This window comes from Cynocephalus volans, chromosome X, assembly GCF_027409185.1.
Source record: "Cynocephalus volans isolate mCynVol1 chromosome X, mCynVol1.pri, whole genome shotgun sequence".
NCBI lineage: Eukaryota > Metazoa > Chordata > Mammalia > Dermoptera > Cynocephalidae > Cynocephalus > Cynocephalus volans.
In genome coordinates, this window is record NC_084478.1 from 147264520 (window position 1) to 147279915 (window position 15396).

Below are 15396 nucleotides of genomic sequence, written 5' to 3' on the forward strand. Positions count from 1 at the left end.
AGTTGTTAGGTGCCAGCCTGGCAGCGGTCAGTAATCCATAGACTGTGTTACTGGAGTCAGCACAATGGGTGGGAGGGCAAACCCCATCCAGGAGGGATCTGGAGGAGACGACTGAAGTTGCTCCGGAGTGCACACATTTGGCACATTCTTTCCACCTTCTCTAAGAGGCCTGCATCCTAGATCTCCACAGCACAGGAGCTGATTCCTGACACCCATCCAACTATTCCATCAGGTGATAAGTATCACACTCACTCATGGAGATCAAACCTCTGCTCATCCAGGGCACTCAAGGACCAGCGGACATGAGAGCAACAGTACAGCCCCATTTGCCAACAGGCCACTGTCACCAGCGTATCAATTTTAAGCATCTGTGGACAAGCCTTATGGTTCCACTCCTCACTCCAGGTGATCGTTGAGACTCCCCATGAGAATGTAAGTGTGGGGAAAGGCACAAGCAGGCCGAGGACGAGCAATTGCTCATATCTCTTGCTTGTCCTTCGGGCCCCATTTGTCCTTCAGGCCCCATTTCTTGACGAAGTTCTCTGTATGTGGCCAGCTTTGGCCAGAACCAGGAATCTGCAGCTTTCAAAGGAGGGGGGCCCAATGGGCGAACTGGTATCTCATGACAGTGTGCTGTAAGGATAAAGACAAAGTAAAACAAGATATAAAAGTTTACTTCTCCCTGTTGAAATAGGAAAGAGACCTAGCCTTTCCCTTTTCTTAGAGAATTTACTTTAGAAAACTTGTAAGTTCCTTCTCTGCCTCTTTTTAATGTAAGCAAATTATTTTAAAAGCTTATAATCGTTGTGTCAGTTTTATGAGGAATGGACAATGAACTGGCAGCAAATGTGTTTGAGCTGCATGTGAACTAAGTAAAGAGGAAACAACTTAAAACGGTTGAGACCGAAACCTCGGCTAGGCCCTCCTCAAAAAGATGTAGAGAAATGCACATCTCAGGAAGTGCCCAGGACTGTGCATAACGCTTCAGAACAACCTGGAATATGAACCACAGGAGGAAGCAGAGTGCGTCAGGGAGGTTACAAGAACAGCAGCAAGAGCACCAGCAGTTCCTTCTCAACACTCCCGCACACTTTTGTACTAGTTTTCCATGAAGTTTTTGAAGTGCCCTCCTGTAAGTGGTGAAGGGCCACCCACCACTGTGGCCATTTTTTCATAGGCCTAAGGCGGTACTGAGAAGGCCGACATGGCGAAGCCTTCACCAATAGACAGGCCCACCTTTCACTGGAAAAAACAAGAACCTGCATTCATCTAAATGCTTCAACGTTGCAAGAGAGCCACATTTTCTCGTACCACATCCGTCAATGTGCTTTGCTGTCTTACATCCCTGAACTGTGCTGATGGAAAGGTACTGTGATGGAAGGGGACCTACTGCCCTTCATAACTTTCACACCAAACTCGCTCGTCGTCCGCATTGTCTGTATTTTCCTCAGACTCTGGAGATTCCTCATTCCTGCTTCAACCCTTGGGTAACCTGAAATGAGTGAACCTGACCTCCTCAAATTACAACGCCACCTTATCCTTTCACAGCTCAGTCCCTGCAGTACTACACAAGATGCATAATTTCTTCAACATCTTCAGGTACTGGTCATTGACAGGACCCATGTGACTGCTTTTTTTCCCCATCAATGTGCTGAGTATGGTCAGAGGAAAACTGCAGGAAGCCTATAGAGAAATGCTTGGACAAAACTCCAACTGCATTCCCATCACTGATTCAGGAGCATCATGATTCCTGACACGCCACTGCTCTGCACGGTGGAAACCACTCTGCTCAGCACATTAGTGTCTGAGCACAGAAGCCTGACAATAGGTCATCATCAGTTTCTTCCCTGGACCCAACATTTCCCACTCCCCAGATACTGCCAATGCCAGAGTGTCCTTCCCATATGACCTTATACAAGGCATTTGAGCCACTCAAGCATGGAAGGAAGAAGCATCCGGGGTGTATGTCGGAAGAACGTACCACCAAAAGCTACTCACTTTTATAAGTCTCTGCAGATGAACTGAAAATAGAAAAACCCTCCCCTCCTTGATTTGCAGCTCCACCTTAGCCTTTACCAGCTTCAGGCGCTCCAGTACTACACAAGATAAATCCCACACTGTTGTGTCTATAATGTCCCCTCCTCAGGAGTGCGGGCAACGTCTCCCTGAGGCAATATAATCTTGCCCCTGAGAAGACCAAATGGCAGATGGCTCAGACCATCAAGGAGCAAGTGCTTCCAGCAGATGTATGGGGAAAGGACATGTACACCTGCAGGTATGTGCCATTTCCTGTGCAGTATACTAACATTGATAAAGCAAATGTATTTCACAGGGCCTAGCTTCCAAAGCCCTGTAGTTTCAGGTATAACCTAACTTTTAAAAATTACATATAGAAATGTTAAGCTTGCCAAAGACAGGAAACTTTCGCCAGGCTAAAGTCTCTGTTGTAGATAAAGAATTGTAACACAGCAAAATTGTGGGCTCAAGGACAGACGTCCTTGGTGCAGGTTAACCTAAAGTTGCTTTATTGTTATGTAAAAATGCTGAGGAAACTGCTGCAAGAAAACACAGTATTTGCTAAGAACAAGCTTTTGTTGGTGGATTGACTTAACCTTCTGCAAACTGCATTATGGAATGTCACTTTGTTATTTCACTGATGTCACCAGCCTCTATTGTTAAACTATACTTAGCCATAACTTCACCTATGTTCCTTTTCTGTAACTTTCTGGCCTGGAGAAGAAATACTGAGAAAGAACCCCAGTTCAAGGTTAACTTTCCAAGGAGGAATGCCTCTCTCTTGAGGCTTCCGGGAAATTAACTCCTTCGGGGCTTCTCTCACTGCTCAGAAGAAGTGGGCTTTGAGTGATCCTTTGCATCTCCGTCACCCATGTGGAGAGAGGTGATGAAGAGACTGTAACGGTTTCCAGCAAGGGGAATAGGAGGGGTTAAGCTGCCAGCCTGGGAGGTTACTGGAAGTCCAGGCTCGTGTGCAGAGGGTCATGAGGATCCAAACTTCACCAGTTTTATATACTAGTCATTGACAGGACCTACATGACTGCTTTTTTCCCTCAAAGATGTGTAGAGTACGCTCAGCAGAAGAGTGCAGGAAACTAATAGAGAAATGCTTGGAGAACACTCCAATTGCATTCCTATAACTGAGACAGGAGCGCCCATGATTCTTGATATACCATTGCTCTCCGTAGTGGAAACCACAGTCTGTTCTGCACATTAGTGTCTCAGCACAGAAACCTAACAATAGGCCATCACCAGTTTCTTTCCTGGACCCAACATTTCCCACTCCCCAGATGCTGCCAGTGCCAGTGTGTGCTTCCTGAATGAGCTTACGCAAGGCATTTTAGCCACTCGAGCATGGAAGAAAGAAGTGTCTGGGGCATATGTTGGAAGAACATACCAGCAACAGCAGTTTAGTTTCATGAGTCTCTGCAGGTGAACTACAGGTATAAGACTCGCCCAAGTGTTGGAGGTGTAGTAGTGAGAATAGCTGCCTCGCAAAGATGAAAGACTGAGTGATCAACTCAGCCAAGAGCAATTGTTCACCAGAAACAGCAGAAGACTTAAAAGACTCCCTCTGATTGCTGCGCTAGGCAATGATATAAGAGGGTCAAGGGCCACCTTTCCCCCAGCCATTTTTCACAGCCTGGGCAGTCCACAGAGTGAGGGGGAAACTGCCACACCTTCACTAAAGACCATGAAATACACATTCCACAACTGCACTTTTGCTGTATTAGTGTCATTAATCTGTAACATAACAAGTAGGAACATTTCTTCCATCAGAAAGGAGCTGACATTATTCAAAACAGTTTCATAAATAATACCTTATGTTAAATAATGTTATTATGACCTGATATAGAACATACTTCTTGGAGGAAAAAAAGAATGAAAAAAATTGGACAGTTGCTAATATAATGTGGTTTTGGGGAATTTGCTCTTAATTGGCAAATAGATCCCTAGCAGTCTATGATAGATGGGCATGTAATAAAAGTGCCTTCATTCCACAATTATATATTGTTCAAGGTCTAGGGCTCTGCCTGAAGAGCCAAGATTAATTAGATTAGTCAGTGTCCCAATTCCTCAAATTTGCATTCCTGCAAGTAACAGTGACACAGATAAAGCAAAATCCAAATACCAGCAATCAATCTTACGGATCTACAAGTGTAACTGAAGTGGATTCTGTTTAGAGAACATCACTGTTAAGCAATACAGGAATCATTAAATCATTTCAACATGAGATAATATACATATTTCACGTCAATATCAAGAATTAACCAGCAAAAAGATAAATAAGCAAACTCAGCCATCACCATTATAAAAGAGAAGTATTTGCGTTTCACCTCAAGCCAAGTATCAGGTTCCTCTCAGTGTTTACAGTCCTCAGGGTTTACAGTGAGACCAGAGTTTTCCTTTAATTCTCCTCTTGGATACACATTAGGCGGCATACAAGGTAGGCATGAATATTAAAAGGCAGACATACTGATGTCAGAGGTAGGGTCCAGGGGGCCTCAGCCCACCCCGTCCTCTTGCCAGGTTCTTGACTGGAACACAGAAAAGAATTCAAGAACAGAGTCACAGTACACGGTGAGAACAAGTTTAATAAAACAGATAAGAAATACAGGTTCCACGGAAAGAGTGCAGCATGTTCCAGAGACTGAGCAGGGCCCACACCAAGTCTAACACAAAAGTTCGTTCAGTACAGACATCAAGTCTAACACAAAAGCAAGAGAAACATACCTAAAGTTCAGCACAAAGTGCACGCTGGCTCAAGACAGTGAGCAGCCCCTTGCTGAAAGTAAGTTCAACTCAAAGTACACACACCTCAGCCAGGGAAGGGTGGGTTGCCTGCAGGCAAGTGAGCAACAGCCCCGCCTTGAGCTGGGATTCGGCTTTCACAGTTTCTCTATCTAATGAATACTCAGTGAAGGGGGTGGCTCCCAGTTCTGTAACATTGAGTCTTGCACATGCTCAGTCACCTCCTCTATCAATAGGAGCTACACAAATGACTTTTTTTCCTATGGAAGGACACTAGGAATTGGGACCAAAGCCGAATTAGAAGAAAAACAATATATTAAATACATAATTATGATCCAAAAATAAAACTGCAACGTGACCTGCAAGTGTCATTCACTCCCAGACAAACTGAAAGCACTCGATTTGACTGTGAGTTTCCTGACTTAAAAACTGAAAATTCCAGGGCCGGCCGGTGGCACACTTGGGGGAATGCGGTGCTGATAGCACCAAGGCCGCGGGTTCGGAGCCCTATACAGGGATGGCCGCTTAGCTCACTTGGGAGAGCGTGGTGCTGACAGCACCAAGTCAAGGGTTAAGATCCCATTACCGGTCATCTTTAAAAAAAAAGAAATGAAAATGCCCACGATTTTCAAAAGAAACTTATGCAAAAGACTCAGGATAGAATTGGATTGAATAACGTGATATTCAGAACGGAATTCATTTAGGAAATGAAATTCCAAACAAGGTTCAGTGTTGACTGATGACCAGTACTTCCGGGTACTCACTGTGGTAAAACAAGGAGGGTTGGGTCTATGTGTGCAGTTTTCCATTGAAAATACCAGAAAACTTTCTTCGGTTTTGGTAGATCTATGAAATATGATACAAAAACACTAAAGCTTCAACAAGTACAACGATATTAAAACGATTTAGGGTATAGTAAAGTGAAACTAGCTGGCAACGTGATTCCAGCCACTGTTGTAAAGCAAGAGGCACGAAGCCAATTAAAACAATCTTTTTTTTAAAATTTGCGCTTTGAAAATAAAAACTTTCTTACACAAACGTATGAAAAGGACCACGACCACATTTAATTTAACAAAATGGTACCAAATACACAATACTTCTGTAAAATAAAATCCCACACTGGTTTATTGGTGGCCAAGGGATGTTAAAGAGCATTTACTGTCTTAAAATATCAAGCACTGAACCAATAGATTAAGTTCTACATTTGCATATCAAGACTATCCCCAAACGTTTGCTTTCAAGTACATTTATGGAGAGAGAACATCACCAGAATTTTTAAATAAATTATTCCAAACAAGAAATTATATAAAATGAAAGACAATCAGACATTCATTTACTCTCCTATATTGAAATTTACACAAAACCTTTCAAAGGCATTTATTTATAAGGAGTCCTGGGACCAAAGCTTAATGGAATGCAATGAGGATGAACATGTAAAATTAAATGCCAAACTGGGTCCATCCTTGATTGGACAAAAGTGGCTAAGGGGCATCCACAGTGATTGTTAAAGGTCAATGACTAGCCAGACGATTCGTTTCAGAATATTCACAGCGAAAATATTTTCATCCCAAGAATATTTATGGACAAGACCAGGTCAAAATTAAACAAATTCAAATGGTTCCAATGTCAGGAAAAAAATCTTATGGCATTATATTGTAAAATAAAACAATAGGATCCCTGGGGCTTCATTCCCTTCAGGATCTTAAAGCAACAAGCTCTTGCCAACCAGACAGCTATTCGCCATATTTGTAAAATTTAACTAACACCAAACTTTTAAAGGAGTCTCCTGGTTTAATATGGTGATATTAAGTACACAAGTACGTTACATAAAACTACAAAACCGAGTTCGGTTACGACTGCCGGGCGATTCCTGGCGGTTAGTGAACAAGCTGAATGTCCATGTCCTTAATTTCACGTTGAATTGAAATGATAAGGACACTTTTTTTTCTTTTGAAGAAAACACACGAATAAGTCTGATTTTAAACTTTACCCAAACAACTTATATTAAACATGTAATTTTGTGGTTAAATGAAACACAAAACTAGCTGCAAAGACAGCTAACTGTCATCGGCTGTCATATTCCCATGCTGGGTCCCGTGGGTGATACTTCACTGTTTTTCAGATCTAAAATAACACAATTATGATCTCTAATAACAAAACTGACAAATGTTGGCACAGTGCCGAGTTTAAACAAGTAAATGGCGGGAATACCCAACCAGTGACTCGGTGAAATAAAGGCAAAACCAGGTCCCTAGAGGCCAACGGCCACTGTGTGGTCCTGGACCCACAGCAGTTCAGCCAGCGGCATCAGCCGTATCCTGACTTTTAAGTTCAAAACACCACAGAACTTCAAGATGATGAACACGGGAGGGGGTTCCAAGACCAACATTTAAACAAAATGAGCTGAAAGACTCATCCTGTTGCCTACACGAAGCACAAAGCTGCGATTGTTGGCGCTAAGGACATTCCCTGTCATCAATTCACAGGCCCTTGGGACACATCTGGTAAAAATGCTACAGCACACCATATCCCCAATTTTGATCAAAATCACAACACAAACTGCCGATTAAAATTAAAATCAATTAAACTTACACTTCCGTGATCTCAGGAGGGGGAGCGGCCATGTTCCCACGTTCCCCAAGGAAACCTTCCACGGATGCTGCAGCACACGAACCAAATTTTAAGGAGCCTGGCCACGTGGTAGAGTTTCTTGGACAGCCAGTCTATGGCCCCGCCCTCAAATACTATCATTGGAGCGTCTGATATGATTGACAGGGACATTGTCCACTCTGTCCAGGCCTACCACTAGAAGCTCTGCCCATACCTCATGGCCGGGCTACCTGATTGAAGTCAGCTTGAATTGGCTTCGCTTACTGCCAATGTCCAGATCTACTGTGTAGCCCTTTGCACATACAGAGGCTATGGTCACTCTTTCGTGTCATTTCTCATTTTGGACATCTGGCTCAGCCAGTTTATCCAGGCCCAGCTCAATTGCACCCTCCTTCAGAAAGCCTTCCATGCTTTACTCCTCTCTTTCCCCAAACATTAATTGGGTTCCTTGCTATTAGGTTGGCACATGGGGAGACATCAGAGCTGTGATGCTGCAGAATGATGTGCTCTCTGCGATTAGATAACAGTGGGCTGCGCATGGTGTGATGGACCCAAGATTTGCACTTGCAATTTTAGGAAGGCAGGGAGCCTTCAGAAACTCTGGGAAGTCCAGAGGAAGCCAACGACAAAGTAACTCATAGCAGACTGCCAAGACTGGTCCCAGGACCGAATTCAAACAACTCACCGCCACCCTTTTCAGGAATTCATTTTTTCTCCACCCTTTCTGTCTGTGAAAACATTCCCCTCTTTCAAGGCACAGGCATAAACCATGTCTTTTCTAACTCCATCCCTTGTTTCATGCTTCCACCTCCAACCCCAGGACAAGTGATTTTTTGTATTGCTGAAGGATAAAAGATAATGGGGCTTCAGAACTCAGCGGCAAAGGTCACCAGCTCCATGATTACTCAAGGCGGGACCAGGCCCTGTTTTTTTTTAAGAGGTCATCTGCTAAATGAGTTTTGTAGCTGCTCTCAATTTGTGTGTCAGCACAAACAGAGAAGTCCAGCTCACTGAGACATAATTAAATCTGAGTTTAACTCACCTGCCTGAAATTGTAGAAGAGAACATACAGTCACTGGGTCATGTTACTTAGACTACTAAGTCACTGTGAACAGTGCCCCTTGGAAAGACTCTCTAATGATAGTAATGTCCCACCCACAGGGATGATTATTTCGATGGGGGGCATGTGAGGCTCCAGTGTGTGAATACACAACAGTTCATGATGTTGCCCTACCCACCCTGGATATCAAGCCAGCAGTACCTGGGAAAGATGACCTTACAGTCCTCCAGAAAGAAGTCTCAAGAAACAGCAAAACAAAAGTGGTGAAAATCAGTTCCAAACTATGGTTTACAACGCTAAGACACCAGAGACAGACCACTGGATTCTTGCGTCGTGCTAAGAACACAGATGTAATAATCCAGCAGCCTGTCTCTGGTGTCTTAGTGTCCTAAACCATAATTTGGAACTGACCAGAAGCTAGAGAGGGAGGAATGGGAAGATGGTGGTCAAAGGGTACAAAGTTCACTTAGACAGGACAAATCAGTTTTTCAGAAATATTTCACAAAAAGTAATCAATATGTGAGGCAATGGGCATTTTAATTAGATTGGTTTAATCATCCCATGGTGTATCCATATATTAAAACACTTTGTAAATATATACAATTATTATTTGTATATTACATGAAAAAGAACACAGCCATTGTCCCTGATGAGTAACTTATTCACTAAAGTCTGGCTGCTCTTTAGAAGTTCAGAGAACGCTTATAAGTGAATTTTTCCACAATTGAGGTTTGGGGGTAAGATTTTGATAAAGATCTAGAGCTGGAGAGTTTTTGCAGGCTTTGTCCAGCAATCGCTGAAGCACATGCATCTTGGAATGTAGCAGCATGGGGAGAGAAGAGGAGGAAGACTGTGGGTGTCACTGTGAATCGCATCCCCGGGAACTGGCAATTCATTCCAAACCTGTTACTGAGGCCTACGCCTCTGACGGGCCTCTGCAGATGGACACATGGCGGAACCCTATCAGTGCCTGACAACCACACAGTTCCTATTTCTCAGTTCACCTGTTTCCTCAGTCTGTAGTCACAGGTCACTCTTCTCCCATTCATACCTCATCTAATGTCTATGGCCTTTTTAGAGAAATGATCAATTACTTATTGTCCACTATGTGCTAAGCATAGTGGTTGAGTATGTGGCCTCACGGTGTGCTGCTTGGATTTGTATCACAGCTCTTCTCCCTACCAGCTGTGTATCCTTCAGGGTTTTCGGTGTCTCTGTTTTCTCATTAGCAAATTGAGGGTACTGTCTTAGTCCGTTCAGGCTGCTATAACAAAAGAATTTATATTAGGTAATTTATAAACAACAGATTGCTCACAGTTCTGAAGGCTGGAAAGTCCAAGGTCAAGGTGCCAACAAAGTTGGTGTCTGGTGAGGGCCTGTTCCTCATAGGTGGCACCTTTTATGTGTCCTCCTGTGGCAGAAGGGTCAAACAAGCTCCCTCAAGCCTCTTTTCCAGGGGCACTGTATTAGTCTGTTTCTGTTGCTTATAACAAAATACATGGAACTGGGTAATTTACAAAGAAAATGAAATTTATCTCTTACAGCTTCTGAGACCGGGAAGTTCAAAGTCCATCTGGTGGTGGCGACAGTGACCGAGGAGTCTCACATGGCGAGATGGTGGAAGCAGAGAGAACAGAGAGAGAGAGAAAGAGAGAAAGAGAGAGAGAGAATCTCCTCCTCTTTTATAGCCCTCAGAACCATGCCCCTGACCACCATTTTTAATCCATACACTACTACACAGTCCTACAATCCAATCACCTCTTCAAGGCCCCACCTTTCAATTACCATAATAGGATTTCCCACCCTCTTCACAGTCACAGTGGAGGCTAAGTTTCTAATACATGAAACGTGGGGGACACCATTCACACTCCAGTGAGTTTGGGGAGGACATAATTCAGTCTACTACAGGCACTAATCCCATTCATGAGGGCCCCACCTAATCACCTCCCAAAGGCCCCACCTCTGAATACTGTCACATTGGGGTTTAAGTTCCAACATATGAATTTGGGGGGACACCAACATCCAGATCATAGCAGGTACCAGTAAAAACCTTGGTATTTGGCTGCTGTAGCATTAAGTAAGTTAATGGAAAGCCCTTATAATAGTGCCTGTCCCATAGGAAGCTTTCACATGAAGTTAGCTATCATTGTCATTTTAACATCCTCCTGCCTGTCTCTGGTCAAATCTAACTTCCTTCCTGGAGCCTTCCTGTGCCATTCCAGTCCACATTAATCTGATTTCTCTAATTCCTTTTCTACTTAACACTCATAGCACATAATCCACATCTTACAACACATTGTCCACTTTGCCAGTTGTTTGTTCCACAACTTTGTCGCTTTCATCTGTGCCAATTAATATATTATGTCTGGTACTAATTGTTCATGTATTTGTCTCATCTCGTAAGTTTGCTACTAGTTTCTCATTAGGCCTTTCAGTAGCATATTCTTTTCTGATATAACACAGCTCAGTATATAGGACGACGATACATGTGGGGAGTCAAGAAGTACATAAGGAGTGATTGAAATAGTACCTTGTGATGGTAGATTTCCAGAAATATCTTCCCCTGAGGAAATCACAATGTCTCTTGGACCACTGGCTGGTTTTGCCAAATCAGGCAGAATGTGCATGGCTCTTGTAGAATGGGTTGACTGCCTTTGCCTAGGCTGTCAGAAAGGATGCAGAAGGTTAACGTGTGTCTAACATAGGAGTTGATCAGATAGACAAGGAGAAAGAGAGGTGCTTTTCAGGATCATAACGGAGAAAGTGCACAGGAACAAGAGTGTGAAACAACATGATCTTCTCAGGGCAGAACACATGGTCTGGCCTATTTGGATAAGAGTGAATGATGGAAGTGGCAAGACAGAAGTGGGGAGAAGCAGCCCACAAAAGAGAAACTTTGGTTGGATGCTCTAGACGTGGAGAAACTTTGAGACTTTGAAGCTGTAAATAACAAGATGTATTTTGCATTTCAAATCTGTCATTGTCATGTCAGTGTGCAGAATGGATCAAATAGATGGTCACTGTAAAAGGAGAGGCCACCTAGTTACAAAAAGGTTGTTAAAACCCAGCTGGGTGGTAATTGATGCTCAAGTTCCTGAAAGTGCAGTGAATGAAAACATCAGCAGACACTTCAGCACACAGCATGGAGTGAATGTGCAGTGGCTCCTATGGGAAGTGTGGGAGGAAGAAGAATCAGGTGTGCTGGTACTACTGGCTGGATGCATCGTGGTCCCACCAACTGACAAAAGAGACTAAATAGCAGAACAGTTTGGGGGAGAAGAGAAGGAAAGATGAAGACTGACGTTGCAATATGTTTGAGGTGTTGACCAGCTTCTCACGTGAAGATGAACAGTAGTTGAGTGGAAATACAATCCGGAGTTGAGGGTAGAAGAAAGACCTATAGCTAAAGATCTAGAAATCCTTGAACAAGGTTTAATGTGGGAGTTGCCATGGTGCGTTGGATTTCCTGAGGAGAGAAATAGGCTGAGAAGAGAGTCAGGTCAGAATCCTAAAGAAGGCTTAGATTGTAAGGATGTGCTCATCAGCTGACAGATAGAAGGGAGACATAAAGGAGTGAGGACTACAGAAGCTAAGACTCAGCAGGACACGGTCTGATTTTCCGTGTGTGTGTCTACAACGCTGGGATTATTACAGCATCCTGGTGCTAGTGCAATCATCTCTTTGACTATATACTAGTTCAACCTAAATCTAAAGCCATCTCTGTAGCTCATTTACTTTTTTCTTAGAGATGCATATTCTACCATATCGGTCAGAGAAAGAAATGTCCCAATATGTCAACAGTGAGAAGACCTGATGAGGTGATTCATCTGCGGCCATGGGGTGGGACCCTGGTAACAGACCCCTGGCTCCTTCACCTCGTGCAAAGATTTCACTCTCATCCATGTGGTTTTCTTCCCCTCCTCCATACATCCCTGATCTCCTTAGCACTTTCTGCCTCCTTGTCCCCCAGTAGACCTCAGAACCCACTCTTGCTTTCTCTCCTCCCAGAGTGTGCCAGTCGGCCATGCCAGCTACTTTGAGTGATGCGGCCCATGGTTACATTATTCCATTTTAGGGACATGGACCCAGTCCCGTACTTCCTTCTCCATGAAACGGGTGCCTGGGATGGTCAGCACATGGGGCCCTACTGTTTTCCATCAAGATAGAGTACAATCTTCTGGAAATGGATCTTCTGGGACAAAATGTATTTTCTAGTGTTGACACTGATAGTCAAAATGTGCTCCAGAAACCAGTGACTATTTAAAATATCTTTTCAAATCTGAGGGAATGTCCATTTCCTCATCTTGTGAGTACTTGGTGTAAAATGCTTTCTTTAAATCTTAAAATCTACCAGAGAATATTTAATAGCTCCTTAATGTTGTAATGGTTAATTTTATATGCCAACTTGGCTGGGTCCTGAGGTGCCCAGATATCTGGTCAAGCATTATGATGGGTTTGTCTGTGAGGGTGTTTTTATATGAGATTAGCACTTGAATTGGTAGACTGAGTAAAGTAGATTGCCTCCCTAATGTGTGTAAGCCCCATCCAATCTATTAAAGGCCCAAATAGAACAAAACGTCTGACCCTCAGGTTTATAAGAGGGAATCTCCTCCTACCTGACTTCCTTGAACTGGTACATCAGTTGTTATCTTGCTTTCAGACTCAAAGTGAAACATCGGTTCCTTTGGGGTCTTAAGCCTGAAGGCCTTTGGTTTAGAACTATATCATCGGATCTCCTGGTTCTCAGGCCTTTAGATTCAGAATGGAGCTATAGCATAGTCTCAACCTGGGTCTTCATTTTGCTGACTGTAGTTCTTGAGACTTGTCAGCCTCCATAACTGTGTGAGCCAAGTCCTTATAATAAACACACACACACACACACAATTTTTTTTCTCTAGAGAACCAGACTAATACAAATGTTGTATTTTATGTCTCTTTGAAAATAGAAAAGTAGCTTTTAATTTGGGTCTAAAACTTTAGATGAGAGTTAGGAATACAATTACTTAATCAGAAGGCATTCACATTCTTCATTTATAAGATATTTGCAAATTTTCCTTCAAAAGGTTTTTACCTTCCTCATCCCTTTGTGAATAATATGAAAGTGCCTGTTTTCGTGCACTTTATGAATTAGTTTTTTCAGGTGCAACGAGAAATCTTATCAGGAAAAACACTCTTTTAATTTCTCTTGTCAATGTGTGTTTCAGTAAAATTTGAATGAATGTTTTCTTTAGTGTTGACTGGTCATTTGTAACTTCCTTTTCTGGATTGCCTGATAAGGTCCTTTGCCCATTTGTCATTTGAGGGTTCTGCCACCAACAAATGCACAGCACCCACAATCTGAATCTCAGGACACAAAGCCTCCTATCTCGACGAAGAAGACAAAGTGGTACAAAAGCCCTGATGTGATTAATGTGAAAGAAAACCAAACAATTTTAATTATCATTTCAGACCGTAGACTTCAGTTCTGACCCTACTAGCAGATGCCCCAATCCATGAAAAATTGTTAATATTTATTTGGGATCCTTATGCACATTTATTAATTGTTGTAATAAACTTTACTTTCATTAAATAATTCAGTAGTACAAAGAAAATTCCATATTGCATAACCTGAAAAATGTATACCACGTGAAGGGAAAAATCATAGGGTTAAAAATTAAAATAGCCCAAGACGGTCGAGTTCTTGTTTTGGGTGTCTGATGAGAAGAAGGAAAGGGCAGCTGCTAAATTCATCACTCATGTCCCTCCAGCGGAATTGAACGAAGTGTTCAATGAGGTCTGGCTACTTACTCTCCTCCGGGAAGGGGCAACACATCTATTTGCCCATTATAAAATGGATCAGTTCACACCTGTGAAAACACAAGGACATAAAGATCAGGTCTTAGTTACAAAACTTGGTGACCTGGTAATAGCACATTTTTAGGTCCAAGAAACAAAATTTCCTTAAAGTTTGGTCCCTTGCAGGAAGAAGCAAGTAACTCACAGGCAGAAGTAGATGGGGTCTGCAGTCTTGAAGAGAATCCTGTGACAGTGCTTTAAGGACCTAAGTGATAAATCATTATTCCAAAGGCTTCTGTACTGTTTCTGCTAAAACTATAGATGGGCAACAGACGATTATTGCATGTAATGAAAGTCACATGTTGAGCCTAAAAACTTCTTGAACGGCCATTGGAAATCAGAGTGGTAGTTTGCCATCACACCGCCTACATCCCAGGTGGTTGGAGTAGTGAAGATTCAGGTTTACTATTATGAAGAAGGCAATGTTCAGTTGATTCATCATACAGATTTAGCAACTGTTCCGAATGAAGTCCAAAGTGCCAGTGAGTTTATTAATATCAGAGAGCAATTAGTGAAAACTATCAAACAATATCAGACACCACATTCAAGGCTGTTCACCAGCAGCTTCCAGTTACCTGCACCCAAATCGGATGGGACAAGATACTCAGCTAAAAGACTGGCAAAGAAATGCTGAATGCTTAAAGGCCGAATGTAGGATTCTTTAATATATGGAAAGAAAAGGATTTAACGTATGGACATAACGATAAATCAGTGATTTATAAGCAAGAGTGATATTTTGCGGGGGTTTTCAAAGTTATTGCGTTTTCTAGCCTTATAGAAAACAGCATTATCTTCATTCTTTTGTGTTCTCTGCCTTGTAATTTTCTGTTCTCACTATATCTACTTGTAAATCTGTTTGTTGTTTTTTTTGTTTTTTTTTTTTTAATTCTGTGACATTTAATATTGGAGAGAAATTTATCCTGGAGTCATTCTAATGTTTAGAAAATTTTCCTAGCCATGAGGTTCCGTTACTAATATAAACAGGTAATATATTCAGTACTTTTCTACTCCTATCCTGCAAAGTACTTCTGTTATTTCAGTGTTTTTATTGATCTGCCAACACCTAAACAGGCAATGCTATAAAGTATATCTAAATGAAAGACACATTTGTCCTTTTTCCTCTG

General features: G+C 42.4%; 1 pseudogene; it reads left to right on the plus strand.

Moving 5' to 3' along the window:
- Nucleotides 1-1573: 1573 nt before the first annotated feature.
- LOC134368445 (F-actin-capping protein subunit alpha-1-like) lies at nucleotides 1574-14914 on the plus strand (annotated as a pseudogene).
- Nucleotides 14915-15396: the final 482 nt, after the last annotated feature.